Source organism: Saimiri boliviensis, chromosome 14 (genome assembly GCF_048565385.1).
Source record: "Saimiri boliviensis isolate mSaiBol1 chromosome 14, mSaiBol1.pri, whole genome shotgun sequence".
Lineage (NCBI taxonomy): Eukaryota > Metazoa > Chordata > Mammalia > Primates > Cebidae > Saimiri > Saimiri boliviensis.
Window position 1 is genome coordinate 77,326,171 of NC_133462.1, and position 15,666 is coordinate 77,341,836.

A 15,666-nucleotide genomic window follows, 5' to 3' on the forward strand; every position below is an offset into this window, starting at 1 on the left:
GGTTGAGAAAACCCCCCGTGCTTTGTGTTCCAGCAGACAGCTTTCTGCAAAGAGCCGTCTTCCCTAACCAGGCCTCTTAGAAGCCTCTCTTGTTTAATTATGACAAGAGCACACACACACAGAGACCCTCCAAATTCCCATTCTTGGTCTTTTAAATGATCATCTGAGCTTCTTTTCCCCACTGATTAATCGGAACAAAATGCTCATTCACCAAACTTCCCTCTTTTCCCCAGGTCCCTAAACTTTCCTGAGCCGGCAGACAGCCCCTCTGGAGAAGAGGTGGGCTCCAGAGGCAGATATCTCTCATCTATCTGATCTTGCCACCCTTCCATTCCACTTCCCCACATCTGTTCTTTCTAGTGTTTACTCCCCTATTAAGAAAACAAAACCAAAAAGCTTGTTTGCCTAGATCTTGAGACTCTGGAAGATCTTAACAGTCAGAGGTCCTCCCTATTGCAACGGTCCCATTTTCTTCCCCTTCTCATCCTTGCAATAATCCTTTTGAATAAAGTCTCTCCTTACTAAATCCAGTGTCTAAAATTTAATTTTTTTAGAGACAGTGTCTCGCCTTGTCATCCATGCTGGAGTGCAGTGGCATAATCATAGCTCACTGCAACCTCAAGTTCCTGGGCTCAAACAATCCTCCCACCTCAAGTGGGGCTACATGGATGCATCAGCATGCCTAGCTAATTTTTTATTTTTTTAATTTTTGTTGAGATGGGGTCTTGCCATGTTGCCCAGGCTGGTCTGGAATTCCTGGCCTCAAGTGATCATCCAGCCTCAGCCTCCCAAAGCGCTGGAATTTAGGCATGAACCACTGCACTCAGCTCCAATTTTATTTTGTTTGATAATTTCCTCCTACTTTTCTTCCCTCCTCTTGCTCATTCCTTGGCCATTTTCCATCTGCTTCTCTGCTTTTACCCTAGATGCAGGAGATTTTCAGGCCTCAGTTCTGATTCCCCTTCGCAGCTTGCTGCTCCTCTCTCCCCAGCATGATCCTATCCATTCACGTGGCTTTCACGTGCAGGTTGCCTTCCCCAGTATCTCTCCCTCCTAACAGCCTGCTGTGCTCAGGGTGTCCTCAGGCACATTTAGCATTGCTCACCTCCCAGGGTCTTGGGTACTTAGGAGTGGCCATGTGACTCAGCTCTGCCAAAATCTAATGCTTGGGTCTTCTAGAAAGATACTGTTTTCCTGGTTTTAAAAGAGGGAGGGGTGCCTCAGTCATGACCTGCCTTTTTTCCTTGCATGGGACACAGTTGTGATGCTTTGAGATGTCATAGGCACTTAGTGACCACTAGCGTGAAAGCCATAGGCAAAGCATGTATGATAGAGAAGGAAACCACAAAGGGGCTGGGGACTTGATGACTTCCTTAAGTAGCTCCCTCAGCCACCTCTGGACTTCTTTTTTGTTTGTTTGTTTTGAATTGGAGTCTCACTCTGTCACCCAGGTTGGAGTGCAGTGGCACCATCTCAGTTCACTGCAATCTCTGCCTCCCCAGTTCAAGCAATTATCCTACCTCAGCCTCCCGAGTAGCTGGCACTACAGGCGTGTGCCATCACGCCCTGCTGATTTTTGTATTTTTAGAGAGACGGGGTTTCATCATGTTGGCCAGGCTGGTCTAGAACTCTTGATCTCAAGTGATCTGCTGGCCTCAGCCTCCCAAAGTGCTGGGATTACAGGCGTGAGCCACTGTGCCTGGCCCACACTGTTCTGATCACTATAGCTTTGTAATATGTTGTGAACGGATGTGTGAGGCCTCCAACTTTAATCTTTTTCATGATTGTTTTGGCTACTGGGGATCCCTTGAGATTCCATATGAATCTTAGGACAGTTTTTTTCTCTCAAAAAAAGGTCAGGAGGAGGACCCTGAGCCAGAATTAGTTCTTAGCTTAAACTCTGCAGCAGTGGTTCTCAAAATGTGGTCCTAGGGGCACATGGGGTCAAAATTGTATTGTAATAAAACTACATTTCCTTCCCGTTCTCCTTCTATTACAAGTGTACACTGGAGTTGTCCAGAAGCTGCATGATATGTGTTATCACAAGGGATTGAATATGGAAGCAGGTATGAGAATCCAGCTGTCTTCTATTACGATATTCTATATATTCTAACAAAGAAAATTACAAAAATGTAAACAAATGCCAGTCTTCATGAAAGGTTTTTGGTTTGCAAAATTATAGCTATTTTCAAAAACTTATTTATGTTAAAATGAAATTTTTTTTTAAAGTTGACACATAAATTTAAAAAGAATTTCTTAGTTGTAATTTCTCAATAGGATAGAATTGACCCACATAACAAAAGGTCTTTGCAATCCTCAGTAAGTTTTACAAGTGTAAAAGGGTCCTGAGACCAAAATGTTTGAGGTCCACTGTTCCTCCAGAAGGCTACGGCTTTTTTCTGGTGGCTTTACACTTCTGCTGTCCTTCAGTTACTTCCCTTCCTGTCTCCAGGGTCTCCTCCATTTGCCTTGAATTTCTATTAGTTCCACTCCAGTGTGGCCACATGAGGGCAGCCGATTCCGTCCTGAGGCCTGCGGGGGCCTCAAGCCCAGGTGTTTACCAGGTCGGCCTCCGGCATCCAGTTCCCACCACCGAGTCCCTGGCTGGTGGTACTGGAGAAGCAAAGATGACAAACCAGGTCCTTGCTCTGTGGGAGGCTCAGGCCCCCTGTGCTCTCCCTCCCAGGTGCCAGCAGAGAGGCCCCAGCCAGGGCCTGAGCATATCACAGGGTTGACATGTTTGGTGAATGAACATTATTACCTCCGTGTTGTGCAGAGCTGAGCACAGAATTTCGTCTTCCAGATCCTGAGCTTTAACCTGGAAGGGTTAGTCCTTCCTGACATTGCCTGCAGGGAAAGAGCATCCTAGAATATTTAATGCTCAGGAGCATGCAGTAAAGTGGGAAAGGGAGAGGAGGTACGTTTTATCTAGTCTTGGATTAAGGTGGAAGTAAAGGGCATATGTGAAGTTTTTCCCAAAACTAGGGCTTTATTTTTTTTTTAAATCAGAACAGTCATGGACATCTCTAGCAATGGAAAGCAGAGTTCTGCAGTCACTTAACATAGACACAATCTCTATATCCTGTTAGCCAGCGGCCCTGCAACTTCTCCCAACAATCTTAAAGCAACCTGGCATGAAGGAGCTGGCTCAATGCTAGTCACTAGAAAGGGCATGAGCTCTGAAGTCACAACACGAGGGTTCAAGTCCAACCCTCCCGGCTCCTGGTCTATACTCTTTCCCCTTTACTATAAGGCCAACTTCACTTTGGTTTTACCCCCGAAATACTCATCATTGTATTGAGTCAATGCAATGATACATAAAAAATCAGCAGTCTTTGATAAAGTGGCCTACTGGCTAAGAAGTGCTTTGAAAGGATAGGCAAGGTAACATTGCTGGTTCCACCATGTATTAGCTGTGTAACCTTGGGCAAGTTGCTTACCCTCTCTGAGTCTCAATCTTTTCAACTGTAGAAAGCAGATAATAATATTACAGGGCTGCTGAGAGAATATGACATTAGGTTTCTAAAGTGCTTAATTCAATAGCTGGCTCATAGTAAGTGCTCGATAAACACCAGTTATCAACATCACTGCATTTGAAATTTACAACTTTTTCAAAGTTAAAGTAAGAAAGAATTTCAGAAGTCCTGTAATTCAGTGTTTTCCAAAGTGTGTTCAAAACACTCAATTCCCTCAAGATGTTCTGTGAAAAAGGGTTCTGTGGCCCAATGTGATGGGTTGTATATTAAAGTCTCAGAGAAGCCATAGAGTAAAGAAACCTGTTGAACTTTGATTATTCTGATCTTTATCAAATGAATTTGACTGTAGAACTCTCTTCACACATCACATTTTTTTTTTTCTTTTTTGAGATTGAGTTTTGCTCTTGCTGCCCAATGGCATGATCTTGGCTTACCACAACCTCTGCCTCCCAGGTTCAAGCGATTCTCCTGCCTCAGCCTCCTGAATAGCTGGGATTACAGGCATGCATCACCACCTCCAGCTAATTTTGTATTTTTAGTAGAGGCGGGGTTTCTCCATATTGGTTAGGCTGTTCTCAAACTCCCGATCTCAGGTGATCTGCCCGCCTCGGCCTCCCAGAGTGCTGGGGTTATAGGCGTGAGCCACTGCGCTTGGCCCACACATCACTTTTTAACTTCCAGGTTGCTGGTAGACAGAGCTCAATCACCATTAACCATCACTGAGAATCATAACAGATGCTAGATAACATTTATGGAGGGTTTGCTGTAAGTCAGGCACTGTGATATGCACAAGGCATGTATTATCTCACTCTATTCATAACACTAAGAAGTAGCGATACCATGTTTTACAGATGAAAACGTAGGCTTAGAAGAGCTAAGTAACTTGCCCTAGGTTACATACCAAGAAATTGTCAGCATGAAAACTCAGGTTGGCCTGGCTCTGGAATTCAGCTTTGCCACCACCCTGTACAGTTTCCACAGCCTACTGCATCACCCCTGACTTTTGGACAGTCTTTCCTTGTATTGAGTTGATATCCAATTCTAGTTCCAATCGCTTTCTCTAGGGTGCACATAAATATATGGTGAAACATATATGGTTTCAATTCCAAATATTTTTTATTTGTTGTTGTTTCTGGAGTTCTGTTTATTCTGTTCCTTTCTCTCTCTCTCTCTTTTTTTGAGATGGAGTTTCACTCTTGTTGCCCAGGCTGGAGTGTAATGGCGTGATTTCAGCTGACTGCAGTCTCCGCCTCTTGGGTTCAAGTTATTCTCCTGCTTCAGCCTCCTGAGTAGCTGGGATTACAGGCATGCACCACCACACCTGGCTAATTTTTGTATTTTTAGTAGAGAGGGGGTTTTTCCATATTGGTCAGGCTGGTCTTGAGCTCCCAACCTCAGGTGATCCTCCCGCCTCGGCCTCCCAAAGTGCTGGGATTACAGGTGTGAGCCACCTCACCTGGCCTCCTTTTTCTCTTGACTTGCTCAAATACTTCAGCATTTCATTTGGATTAAACAGCTCAAAACTGAACACAATTCTGTCTGCTCTCTTATAGCATGATATTTGCATTTTTGGGAAGTCACACGTAATAAAAACATATAAGAACTATTTTTATTTTTTTGAGACAGAGTCTTGCTCTGTCACCCAGGCTAGAGTGCAATGGCACAATTTCAGCTTACCACAACCTCTGCCTCCCAGGTTCAAGTGATTCTTATGCCTCAGCCTCCTGAGCAGCTGGGGTTATAGGTGCCTGCCACCACACCAGGCTAATTTTTGCTTTTTTAGTAGAGACACGGTTCACCCTGTTGGTCAGGCTGGTCTCAAACTCCTGACCTCATGATCAGCCTGCCTCGCCTTCCCAAAATGCTGGGATTATAGGCATGAGCCACTACATCTGCCAGAACTAAATTTTTTTATGTCCATAGCAGCACATTGTTAACAGTTTCTCACCAGTAGCACTACTTTTATTACTTTTATGACTAATTGTCTCCCTTGTTTAGTAAACAAAGCACAAAGCCACTAAAACCAAGTAGCTGGGCTATTCACAGCAGCTTTCCCCCATACACTGTGATTGTTCCTAACTACAATCTGTAACCAACAGCAATTCCTAGTGATGCAAATAGTGCTTTCCATTTTAACAGTTTCATTATAGCCAATTCTAGTTCTGAAAATACCACTGCAAGAAAAACACTTGAATACTCAATGTGGTTTGACCAACGTAGCTTGGAACTATCACCTTCCTTGTTCTGAACATGATACTTCACTAGTTCAGCCCAGGATCTCATTTATTTTGGGTACCTGTATTACCCTATATATACATATGGAGCTTGTCTCCAACCCAAATTAATTTTCTCCAATTCTGCTATACATCAGCAGTTATACTTTGGAGCCCACATGACAGGATACTATACTTAACATCTGTTCAAGTTCATCTGTTTAGGTCTGGCTTGTTTCAGCCTGTGTGGATCATCTGGGAGTGGTGATCATTCTCCCTCAGCCTGTGTCCTCTGTGAAACTGATAAACTTGCCCCAGAGCAGCACTTTCCAACAGGAGGTTCTATGAAGATGGACATATACCAGATCTGTGCTGTCCAATGTGGTAGCCACTAGCCACACGCAGTTTTTGAGCACTTGAAATGAGGCTTGTGCAACCGAGAACTGAATTTTAAATCGCCTTTAATTTTAATTACTTTAAATAGTCCCATATGGCTAATAGACATCACAGTGGACAGTGTTATAGCTCTAGATGTTCACCTGAAATGCAGGTAAAAATATTAAGTAGAACAGGGACCTGCTTCTGTCACTGGAGTCCAAACTCTGGACTGGGGATGGTCATTCAAGGATTATCAACCACCTGTATTTATAATAACTTGGTGCACAATTTTGTCCACCAGCACATATAAGTATCAGTGAAGGATTTTGTCAAGTGCCTTGTAAAAAGCAAGATGGCCTAGATGTATATGGCAGTGCCCTGCTCTACCAGCCTCATGATTTATTTTCCTAGAAAACTTTTCTTTTTTTCTATTTGTAGAAATAATACATGCCTACTGTGGCAAAATGCAGGAAAGTACCTAGAGGAAATTAACAATGACCAAAATTCTGCCATCTTGAGATAACTATTGTTAACATTTCAGCATTTTTTTTGCAGCTTTTTTCTCTGTTGGTATTCTTCACATCACTGAAATCATACCTTCTCTGTTACATTGTTTTAATTTTCAAAAATCCTTAAAAAAATTCTTAATTGACAAAAATGTATTTCTTTATCATGTACAGCATGTTGTTTTCAAGTATGTATACACTGTGGAATGGCTAAATCAAGTTAATGAGCACATACATTACTTCACATGTATCATTTTTTGTGATAAGAACACTTAAAACCTACTCAGTGCCAGGTGCAGTGGCTCAAGCCTGTAATCCCAGCACTTTGGGAGGCCGAGGCAGGTGGATCACGAGGTCAAGAAATCGAGACCATCCTGGTCAACATGGTGAAACCCCATCTCTACTAAAAATACAAAAAAAAAAAAAAAATTTAGCTGGGCGTGGTGGCATATGCCTGTAATCCCAGCCACGCAGGAGGCTGAGGCAGGAGAATTGCCTGAACCCAGGAGGCGGAGGTTGCGGTGAGCTGAGATCGCGCCATTGCACTCCAGCCTGGGTAACAAGAGCGAAACTCCGTCTCAAAAAAACAAAACAAAACAAAACAAAACCAAAAACCTACTCAGCAATTTTCAAGAATACAACAAATTATTATTAACTACAGTTATATAAACCAAAAATAAAATTCTAAGGCCCTGCAACCGTTTGAAAGGACCCTTCCTCCTAGCTAGGGCATTCGAAAGTTAGCCTAAAAAACTGGTTCAGGCCATGATGGGAAGAGAGGGTCAGACATGCCTCATTATGCTCTCTTCCCTTTGGGATTTCAGGAAAAGCCAACCAGCATTCAATGTCAATACAGACCTTAAGTCTACTAAGAAACATTTACAATCTCTTCTCTCCAAAGCCTGCTACCTGAAGGCTTCACCTGCATGATCAAACTTTGGTCTCCACAACCCCTTATCATAATCCAGACATTCCTTTCTATTCATAACTCAACCAATTGCCAATCAAAAATTTAAATTCTACCTATAACCTAGAAGTCCCCCCACTTGAAGTTGTCCTACGTTTCTGGACCAAACCAATGTATATCTTACATGTTTTGGTGTCTCATGTCTCTCTAAAATCTATAAAACTAGTCTGTGCCCCAACCACCCCGGCCACATGTTCTGAGGGTCTCCTGAAGGCTGTGTCATGGGTCATTGGTCACTCATACTTGGCTCAGGATAAATCTCTTCAAATATTTTACAGAATTTGACTCTTTTCATCAACAACACCATGTTGTACAATAGATCTCTTGAACCTATCCCTCTTATCTAACTGAAATTTGTATCCTTTGACTAAACCTCTCCAACCCCTGCCTCCCAGTCCCTGACAACCACCATTGTACTCTCTGCTTCTATGAGTTCAACTTTTTTTTTTTTTTTTTTTTTTTGAGATGGAGTCTCACTCTTGTTGCCCAGGCTGGAGAGCGATGGTGTGATCTTGGCTCACTGCAGCCTCCACCTTCCAAGTTCAAGTGATTCTCCTGCCTCAGCCTCCTGCACAAGTTCAACTTTTTCAGATTCGACGTGTAAGATCATGCAGTATCTGTCTTTCTGTACCTGGCTTATTTCACTTAATATAATGCCTCTAGATTCATCCATGTTCTTGCAAATGACAGGATTTCCTTCTTTTCTAAGGCTGAATAGTATTCCACTGTGTATACCACAATTTCTTTATCCATTCATGCACTGATGAACACTGAAGTTGATTCCATTGTTTTGACCATTGTGAATAATGCTGTAATGAATGTGGGAGTGCAGATACCTCTTTAACATACTGATTTTATTTTATTTGTATATGTATATATTATAGTAGTGGGCTTGCAGGTTATATGGTAGTGCTGTTTATAATTTTTTGCTTTTTACATTTTCTTTACTATTTTTAAATTTTTAAGAGTATTTTACAAATATTTCTCACATTATTAAATACTCTTTGAAAACAGTCTTGAAGGCTGTATGACAACTCATTGTATCTGTGGTTAATAATCTCCATAGCCATTCCCCTGTTGCTCTACTTTCAGCTTGCTTCTAAGTTTTTGCCATTTCAAATAAAACTGTGCTAAACATCTTCTTGTGGAAAATGTAATAATACTTCCTGAAGGGGTATTATTAAATCTAAGAATGTGAACACTGTTAAGGCTAACTCTTCTGAAAGAGGAAATAAGATTATCCTGGACCACATGCTGGTCCTTTGTGGCCAGTTCTCTCCCTTCTGAATATTCAAGGCCATCCATTTCATCCTCTCTTTCAGCCACTCATCCATATTAATGTCAAGTTCACTTTTATATACTTTTACATACTAATTTCTTAGCCCTTTTGAAAATCAGGAAGACATTGCCTGCCTCATCAGTCTTCCAGAAATATTTCTGTTGATGAAGTTTCCTTAAAAATGAAGTCTCTGGCCGGGCACGGTGGCTCAAGCCTGTAATCCCAGCACTTTGGGAGGCCGAGGCGGGTGGATCACAAGGTCAAGAGATCGAGACCATCTTGGTCAACTTGGTGAAACCCCGTCTCTACTAAAAATACAAAAAATTAGCTGGACATGGTGGCGCGTGACTGTAATCCCAGCTACTCAGGAGGCTGAGGCAGGAGAATTGCCTGAACCCAGGAGGCGGAGGTTGCGGTGAGCCGAGATCGAGCCATTGCACTCCAGTCTGGGTAACAAGAGCGAAACTCCGTCTCAAAAAAAAAAAAAAAAAAAAAAAAAAATGAAGTCTCTGATCTGTGAGCTCCCTCAGTACCCTTGAATATGATATATACAGGTCAGAAGACCTGAGCTGTTCTGGGGCGGCAAGGTGCTTTCTTACTGCCTCCTTCTGTACTTGGAGCTTCAAGTTCTCTTTCCAATAGTGCTCTTCAACTTTCCACCCTGACCATAACTCTCTTTAATAAGGGAAACCAAAGGAGTGTGTGGCAGAGAGTGTCAGTCGCTGGGCAAAATTCATGCTCTCCTCTACTTCCCAGGCACACAGCTGGGGGACATCTCCCAGACTCCCCTGCAGCCAGGTGTGGCCATGTCATTGAGGTCCGGCCAGCGAAGCATGGGCAGAAGTAATGTGTGCCTCTGTCGGGCTGGCCATTATGATCCCTACACTACGTGGAGATGACACCCAGGGAGACCTTGGAAGTCACATGATGAAGAGGCCAGAGCTTTTGTCAGGCAGTGTGGAGGAGGAGCACCCTGATGACCCACTCACCCTCAACAGTTGTGTTTGACTGTGGACCTGTTTTCTCTTTGGCCACTCTGGGCTCGTTTGCAGTTATAACCTCATTGCTTCTGCTTGAGCTGTCCTTCCTTTATCTCAGATCATGAGATCAAGCATGCCTAATTTTTCTCCAAATACCTTGGGATTCTCCTTCTGAACTCTTGGTACAGAGTGAAGCTGTCCCAGGCTCCTGGATGACAGGGAGCTTTCTCTCACTTTCATCTTACAGTTTCCCCTAGCAGTGCAGAATTAGATCCAAAATGGTGCTTCTCTTCATGATTTTCTCTGCTTTCTGAGAAGTGGAATTTTCATTTGGGTAAGAATTTGATAGAAATGGTATTTGAAATTTTAATAGAATTGAGAAAAAACATTCATAGCCACGGTTGTCTGGTATGTAATGAAGGTAGATCTTGCTGAATGGAACATCCTTCTCTGCTACTTGGTGGGTTTAAATGGCCGAATTCAGTAAAAGGAATGTTAGAGAAATAAATGACTCTGCAGAATAAAGGTGGAAGGATTTGGAGTTCTGGAAGCAATACCAAAGGGAAGGAGTAAGGAGGAGAGATGGGAGAATGAGGAGAGCAGGCTGGACCACTCCATAAGGGGAACCAGCCTAAAATCCTCATGGGACCGGATGGCTCAAGAGCTTTAGAGAACAGTGGTGTCTAATATTTCATTCGAAGTTGTTGCGTAGATCTCCACTCCCTTGAGGGGTTGGTACTGGGCTGGACAGGCATTGGGGTTCACTTGGGTGGCTGGCAAAATATTAAGGAAAGTTAGAAGATTATAGTCTCAAACCTTTTGGAAGGCCAAAAGTTCTGATGGAACAGGCTGACAGCAGCCAGTGTTAGAACTGTAAGTCACAGGGTAAAAGAGCAATAAAGTTTCCCCAGCTCAGTCTGTTTACCCCACATTCCTTTGTCTCTACTCTATTGTGTTTGCTGATATAAACTGTGTGTTGATGGCCCTCTCAGGGAGATGTCAAAGGGGAATTGCCCGTTAACAGTGTTAACTCTGGGCCCTGGAACCAAAAGCTTTTATCATTCATAAAACAACTCCTTTAACCATGTTAATTATCCACAAGCATGTTAGTTAAAAACCTCTGTTACAAAATTTATACTGAATAAATGTGAGGATGGAGAGGGAGTCTTGGTCAATTGACTGCCATTGCCCTCTGTAAGCAGCTGACGACCCCCTAACCCACCTGAATCACTGAATCAGGTGTGAGAGTGTATTTATTCATCCGTCTTTGAGTCAGGGTCTGCGGGACAGACCTCCACAGGTGGCGTCGTCTCAGGTGGTGACCCCCATGTGAACAAGGTCACAGGTGGTACCCTGTGTGGGGGACCCCATGTGAGGTGACCCGATGTGACACTAGCCACAGCTGGTGCCCGAACAGGGACCCACAGACATGATCAAGGTCTCAGACAGGGACAGCACACAGATGCTGAGACAGTCCACAAGCTGAATTCTCCAGATGCAGGGGCTGAGAACCAGCAGTGACTATATGTGTGAGCCTCTGCCCACCTTCTGCCCTGGCCTGCCTCCTGAGAACTTGCCAAACTTTCGAGAAGGAATTTATACTTCCAAAGGGTGGAGAATAGAAGTTTGAACCAATCTTAACTAGGGAGGCTCCCACTGACATCCAAATTATGTAATAAACATGGCCACTAGTGAAATACTACTACTATTACTATCACAAAAATAAGGAATTAAGTAGTTAGGTCAGGAATTTGGCCCATTCCAACACCGAGGCCGGAGAGGTTACACAGCGTGCCTGAGGGACGTTCTGCTCTTGTTCCCACATTCTCTGGCTCCCATTCCTTGTGTCCTCAGTCCTTGCCTGTGAAGAGAGCGCAGTGAGCAGGGTAGCTCCTCACCCCCCTCCTCAGGCACCAGGTGCTTCTGGGCCCTCAAGGGCTCAGCTCTTCCTTGAGCAGCTCCCACAGGGGCTGTTGGTTTTATCAATGACTCATTCTGTCAAAGAGCTGAGCTCAGGGGTACATATTGGGGGAGTGAGGTTCCTACTACCTTGGAGGCAGTTTTTTCCTAATAAGGGGAAGCATGTGAGAAATAAGTTAATTAATAGGTTCATCATTGGTCATAAAGATATTTTATCTGATGGCAGAAGGCCTAAATCTTTGTTCCCGTGAAAGATTTACTCCTCAAACCAGAAGGATGAACTAAAGGTGGTGAGACATTGGGACCATCTGGGCAGCTATGGAGAAGGAGTCTGTGGATCTGACCTACCATTCTCCTCTTGTTCCGATAAGGATGTGTGTTTGTGTGTTGACTGGTGAGGACAGGAGGAGGTTTCCTGAGTGCAGAGTGCCAAAGCACAAAGCCTGAGATAAAAAGTCATAAATAGACCTAGAGCCTGACCCAGAGCCAGGTCCAGTGTCCTTGGGCTGGTAAGACTTGCAGGCCGGGTCCCAGTTGGGGAGGGGAGACTGGGGCTGAGCAGCTGCTATGGAAATTTCCATGGGCTGTCCTCTAGCTCTTGGTAAGCTCTTGCACTCGGCATGGCATGGGCAGGACATGGGTTATGAAAGAGGCACAAGACTTAGTCCAAGCTTATAAGAAGCTAGGCCCCTAGAGAAAAGACTCTTGCCAAAGAAGCAAGTAAACAAACAGGTTGGAAAATCTTGAAACAAAGTTGTAAATAAGGTCAAGGCATGGAACCAGTCAAGAAAAGTCAGTATCGCCTTCCAATTATTAGAACCTCGTTTCACCTTCTCAGGAAAATGTTGAAAATATGAACTTCGCATTAAGGTAAAAGTGGATTTCATTATTTTAAATACTAATAAAGAGGTCACAAACAATATATTAGTTTTTTGAAGAAAAATAATTTTTTTACAGGAGTTTTAAAATGTGTTTTATATTGAGTGGTTATTTCATGTTTTCTTAAAACAATTATTGTACTGAACTAAAAATAAACTAGGTAGTTTGTTCACATAACAAATATATACTCGAGGACATGCCTCCAAATTTTCCACTTGTCCATTTTTCTGTTCTCAGCATTACTTCAAATGTCTCATTCTGTCATCATGTTGAATTGTTCAGCACCTTTTATATCATTTCCAGGGCATCTCTGGGAGTAGTGATGCTTGTCTTTCCTCAGCACACTGATAACTCCAATATACCCACAATTCACACCTTTTCTCTTCTCTGATGTGTGCCACTTTTTGGCACAACAGAAAAAACACACGACTAGGATTTGAAAGACTAAATTCTGGGCCGGCGTAGGTCATACACTACAGAAACCTTAGGTCATGTATTCTACCCAGGTGCTTGTTTCTCCGCGGCAAAAAATAATTCATATTTGCTTGGTCCTTTGTAGTTCTTTACTATTTCACTGATCTTCATGATAACCCTTAAATTTAAGTAAGGTAGCATTATGCTCATTTTATAGAAGAAATTCAGTCTCCAAGAGGATATAGTCTCCCAAAGATCCCACAAGTGGTAATATATTAGGCAGAGCTAAACTCACACACTCTCACTCAAGATCCTAGTACCAGTACATGCCATGCTAGTAAGTTTGCTGAAATGGATGAAGTAGCAATTTCTCAGGTCCCTTCCAATGATCCTGTTCTCTGCTTCTACTTGCTATTTTGTCTCTCCTTTTTCAACTAGTGTTAACATCCAAAACTATATATAATCACCAAATTTCATTTACCATGGTTTTTTGATTTAATCTTAAAATTTTTCTATTTCCATGTTAAATCTAGAGAAATGTTACTTTTTCAAAAGTTTCTACTGCTGCCTGCCTCTCTGAAGGCCAATGGGACTTACCTATTTGTTTGCCAAAGCAGAAATTCCCAACATTTTGTAAACACCACTAATTACTTTTTATAACTGTAAAGACAATTATTCCATACTTAAAGCCAATTCAAAATAAAATGAATCCTCAATACTTTTTATTCCCTGGAGTAGTAATTTTAGTTAGATTCTATTGATTTATTATTTTCTCCTGTGTGCCTTTATTTGAGAAACACTGTTAGTCTACTTTGCTACCAAGTCTCTTTCCCTAACCAGAAAATGTCAGTCTTAAGAGTCAGGAAAGCTTTTACTTTCACTATCACATATGAAGAATGAACTAAACATCGAACTTGGAAAGTAAAACTTAAAATGAGGGATTCAGGACATTTCCCAAGGGGTCATATGACCAATTTAAAAGTGGGTTTGATATGCCTAAAATAACAAATTAACTCTTGTTTAAAGGTGCAGATGTGCTGATTAGTCATGCTGACATGTACGTATGAAATATGCCTAAACCAAATTAAAAGAAAACAAAATACATTCTATGGCAATCTTGAAAAGTCAGGGAGCTCAATAAATATTAATAGTATGCTCTCACAATGAGAGCATTAAACACTTGGTAAATTAACATAATTTAATAAAAAATGAGAAAATATACAGGATGAGGGGTAAGGAGTACACATAGGACATTTTTGTGACTTTCTTCATTTTGATTGTATTGCTTTCTTGTCTTCAGGAGGGAAGATTTTGACTTCAAAAGTAACAAAATATTTAAGAAGGGAATTCACATCTTTCTGTTCTAGATGGTATTCTTGCGCTATTTTCTCAGCAGTCCATGTTTCTGGATAAAGCTTATGGTTATTGAGAAGTGTCAATCTTTCTACAGTGGAAATTTTGCCTTTGGGAATGCTCTTAATATTTATCATATCAAAGTGATGGCCTTTCAGCAATCTGAATTCCTTTGGCTCGTGACATGTTTCAGCAGCTTTTACCTGCACGAAAGACACAGGATCTTTGGAATCAACATACACACCTTTTAGAAATGATAGTAGCTTGTCACCTTTATGGGCAACCTCTCTTAATTTCTGGATAGACACTAATCTGCTCTCACAGGAGGCTGTTGGTAGACAGGTGCCTGCAGCGGGAGAGGGCTTCATCTTGCTGATTTCCCATTCTGCTCGGTTCTCTAGGTTGAAATTCCTGATCCCACAAGTCACCACAGCCCCCATCGCTTCGTAACATGATGCTGTCAGGTTCATGCCGCATGTCAGAAAAGACTTTATAATTAATCACCACTTTCCAGAGTTTGAGATACTCTTAAGAATTCAGGTTAAACTTATGAATTGTTTTTAATACAGAACAATGACAAATTATCCAAAGACATTAGTTCCATGTATTGGTAATTGTTACCAAAAGCCTTACAGTGTGAAATTTTGTAAAATCAATGTTGCAACTATCCCAGGAATTGTCTGTCCCTCAACCCCCACCATGGGCTTCCCCCTTGTGTACCCTTCCCTTGCCACACTCCCCTGGGGTTTGTGGGGATGGAGGCACCTGTCTGAAATACCTTACCATGACCAGGGACACTGACATCTCTCTCACTGGTGTGAGGAAAGAAAGTAAAACCCAAAGTTCAGACACCACTGGGAGATTCTGTTCTCGGATTTTTAGGTCCACACCTCTTAGTTTCTTCCAGGATTGCTTATTTCATCCAAGGGAGCTAGGCCCTCCTGTGCTCTTTTATTAAAAGTTCATCACCATGCCTGGCTAATTTTTGTATTTTTAGTAGAGACAGGGTAGGGTGGCGGAGGGAGGAGAATCACTTGAACCCCGGGCGGCAGAGGTTGCAGTGAGCCAAGATCACGCCAGTGCACTCCAGCCTGGGCAACAGAGCAAGACTTGTCTCAAAAAAAAAAAAAAAAAAAAAGTTTATATTGGCCAAGTGCAGTGGCTCATGCCTGTAATCCCAACACTCTGGGAGACCAAGGCAGGTGGATCACGAGGTCAAGAGTTTGAGACCAGCCTGACCAACATGGAAAAACCCCGTCTCTACTAAAAATACAAAGTTAGCTAGGCATGTTGGTGCATGC

At 42.5% G+C, this 15,666-nt stretch overlaps 1 protein-coding gene and 1 pseudogene across 1 annotated transcript in view; one reads left to right on the top strand and one right to left on the bottom strand.

The window, feature by feature from the left end:
- Positions 1–12,363: 12,363 nt before the first annotated feature.
- The window catches only part of COQ8A (coenzyme Q8A), a 49,566-nt gene continuing 46,263 nt past the window's right edge, over positions 12,364–15,666 (top strand). Inside the window, exon 1 of the mRNA XM_010340877.3 lies at positions 12,364–12,589. The gene's annotated coding sequence lies outside the window, so the exon portion shown is untranslated. The remainder of the gene's footprint in view (positions 12,590–15,666) is intronic.
- LOC104651743 (NADH dehydrogenase [ubiquinone] 1 alpha subcomplex assembly factor 4 pseudogene) lies at positions 14,196–14,805 on the bottom strand (annotated as a pseudogene).